Source organism: Triticum urartu, chromosome 1A (genome assembly GCF_056163025.1).
Source record: "Triticum urartu cultivar PI428250 chromosome 1A, HENAU_Tu73, whole genome shotgun sequence".
NCBI classification, from domain to species: domain Eukaryota; kingdom Viridiplantae; phylum Streptophyta; class Magnoliopsida; order Poales; family Poaceae; genus Triticum; species Triticum urartu.
This window is the reverse complement of record NC_141873.1, coordinates 368,555,349-368,559,031: the sequence shown is the minus strand read 5'-3', so window position 1 is coordinate 368,559,031 and position 3,683 is coordinate 368,555,349.

Sequence of the window (3,683 nt, the reverse complement as noted above, 5' to 3'; positions counted from 1 at the left end):
TCAGGCCGAGGAAATTTTGAATGACACGCGGTCCCGCGGGATTGAACTCCCACAAGCGAAGGGGCCGGCGTTTGCAAGGCTGGACTTGACGAACCAGCATAACTTGTATTACCGCAACCAAACTAAAATCTCCATTGAAGAGATCTCGAATGCGGCTTTGCAGTACAGGCAGGTCCTTGGCTGGACCCCAGCTCAGACCTCTGCTGATCCATGACATCAGTTGTGGTGGAGGGCCCGAGCGGAAAACAGGGGCGGCCGCCCACTTGGCACTTCTAGGAGTCGTGATGTAGAACCACTCCTGTTGCCACAATCCAGACACCTCTGGAATGGAACCTTTGGGCCATGGAGCTCCCGTCATCTTGCATATTGATGCACCTCCGCACGCTGCATGTTGCCCCTCGATCATCTTCGGCTTTACTTCAAAGGTCTTGAGCCACAAGCCAAAGTGAGGGGTAACCCAGAGGAAGGCCTCACACACGACAATAAATGTCGTGATATGAAGAAAGGAGTCCGGAGCTAGATCATGGAAGTCTAGCCCATAATAAAACATCAAACCCTTGAGGAAAGGATCCAGAGCAAGGCCTAGACCTCGGAGGAAGTGGGAGACGAACACGACGCTCTCGTTGGGTTTGGGGGAGGGGACGGCCTGCCCTCGGGCAGGCAGCCGATGCACAACCTCGGCAGTCATATATCTGGCCTCCCTCAACTTTTTGATGTCTTCTTCCGTGACGGAGGAAGGCACCCATCGGCCTTGAAGGCTAGATCCGGACATGATTGAAGGTTCGGAGCACCTGACCTAAACTTTGGGTGTTTGAACTTTGAGGTGGGGGAAGGATTCGATTGAGCACGGGAGGGAAAAAATAAAAGCCTTGTCCCTTTATAAAGAGGGTGAATATCAAGCGTCCTCTCCGTGGCCGTTTGGACTTGCCTATAGTCTAGGAGTCCTAGAAGCGGTTGGGTTACCCATGCCCGTATTGATGAGAATCCCGGAATAAGGGGACACGATCTCTGCTTTAACAAGACGTGCCAAGGAAACCGCCTCGCATGACGCGCTGAGGTGGGATAATAAAACGATTCGAATAAAGGCTTGGCCGTGGAGCGATGTCGCACTACGGAATACGTCAGCAGATTAGATTTGTGTAAATATTATTCTCTCTGTGGCCATATGTGGAAACTTATTTTGCAGAGCCGGACACTATCTTTGTGTTCAAAATCTTCTATGAAGTACTTGGAGGAGGAACCCGCCTTGCAATGCCGAAGACAATCTGCGCGCCGGACTCGTCTTCATTGAAGCCTGGTTCAGGGGCTACTGAGGGAGTCCTGGATTAGGGGGTGTCCGGATGGCCGGACTATACCTTCAGCCGGACTCCTGGACTATGAAGATACAAGATTGAAGACTTCGTCCCGTGCCCGGAAGGGACTTTCCTTGGCGTGGAAGGCAAGCTTGGCGATACGGATATGTAGATCTCCTGCCATTGTAACCGACTTTATGTAACCCTAACCCTCTCCGGTGTCTATATAAACCGGAGGGTTTTAGTCCGTAGGACAACATACAGAACAACAATCATACCATAGGCTAGCTTCTAGGGTTTAGCCTCTCCAATCTCGTGGTAGATCTACTCTTGTACTACCCATATCATCAATATTAATCAAGCAGGACGTAGGGTTTTACCTCCATCAAGAGGGCCCGAACCTGGGTAAAACTTCGTGTCCCTTGCCTCCTGTTACCATCCGGCCTAGACGCACAGTTTGGGACCCCCTACCCGAGATCCGCTGGTTTTGACACCGACAAAGATCTTTCAAATAACTAAAATAGTGATCTAAAGATCTTATATTAGTTTACAGAGAGAGTATCTCATATCCTTCCTTAAAACTTTAGTAGTAGGCTTCTAGAGTAAAATTTTAATTTGGGTTGTCAGAATAAGCTAGATATGGGACGTCTTATTTTGACACCCTCACATAAGCCCCAAAAGGACTGACCTAAAAGCAAAGTCAGCACAAAGTCATTACAGTAACCAGGCATGCTTGAGTAGCAAACCAGGGGCTAACATGGGCAAGAGGACTACTAGAAACGTCTCTGCAAGTGGGAAGAATAAGGCCCTAGTGCCTGAAGCTGTTGTTGATGATGAGCCACTAGTGCTAAAATAGTTGAGACCCAAGATTCCAAATAATGACAATGCTCATTCTATTGCTGAGAACATGATGTTGAGAAAGGATAAAGGTTTGCGTCAGTGGAGGTTATCTGATCCTCATTCTATCAGGAGGAGAACTGCTTGTGATTATCGTTTCCACACCAGAGAGCAACAAGATTTCAATGAAACAACGCTGCTAGATAAGAAGCCTATAGTCAGTGACATGAAATGTGTGGATCGGAAATACATTGATGAGAATCAGGACAACTTTACCCATGTTCATGAGAGCTTCAAACTTGCTGGTGTTGATGCTTTTGTTGGAAATAAACTTACCTCATGGAATGATGAGATGATCATGCAATTCTATTCTACTGCTCATTTCTATCCAGATGGGAGAATTGTGTGGATGACTGAGGGAGTGAGATACCAGTCAACCTGGTGCTCCTGAAGAAGGAGATAGACACATTGATGTATATGCAAAGCCCAAGATGGATCACAACTCCATGAAGAACATGTACAAGTCCATTCCTGAGAAAGACCTTAAGACTCACAAGTTAGACTCTGAGAAGCATTTGTTGTCTGGTTTGGCCACCACAAACACTATTTTGAGGCACACTCTGTTGCCCAAATCTGGAGATGACAAGATGATCCATGTCCACTACATCAACCTTCTGCATCTCTTTGACACACCTCAGAAGTTCAAGGTGATGAGCTTAATTGTTGAAATTATGAAGAGGACAACTGCAGACCAAAAGAGATACGTTGGACATTGTTGAAAAATCATCAAAAAAAAGTTTCATTCCATTTGGACTCCGTTTGGTATTGATTTTCTGTAAAAAAACAAAAACAAGGAAAAACAACAACTCACACTGGGCACTAGGCTAATAGGTTAGTCCCAAAAATAATATAAAATAGTATATCAATGCATATAAAACATCTAAAATAGATAATATAATAGCATGAAACAATCAAAAATTATAGATACGTTGGAGACGTGTCATCAAGTAGTCTAATCACCCCCCTCTAGACATACTTTCGATCCTACATGTACCTTCTCTTAAATTGGAAGGTAGCACATCACAAAAAGTAGTTCCTGTGATGCCTGCACCAATCGAAGAGGAAGCTAATGATGATGATCATGAAACTTCGGATCAAGTTACTACTGAACTTTGTTGGACGACCAGGGTACGTTCCACACCAGAGTGGTACGGTAATCCAGTCCTGAAAATCATGTTGTTAGACAACGGCGAACCTATGAACTATGAAGAAGTTATGATGAGCCCGGATTCCAACAAATAGCTTTTGCCATGAAATCTGAGATAGGATCCATGTATGAGAACAAAGTATGGACTTTGGTGGACTTGCCCGATGATCGGAAAGCCATTGAGAAATAATGGAACTTTAAGAAGAAGACAAACGTCGATGGTAATTTCACCATCTATAAAGCTCGACTTGTCGCAAAGGGTTTCCGACAAGTTCAAGGGGTTAACTACGATGAGACTTTCTCACCTATGGCGATGCTTAAGTCTCTTACAATTATGTTAGTTATTG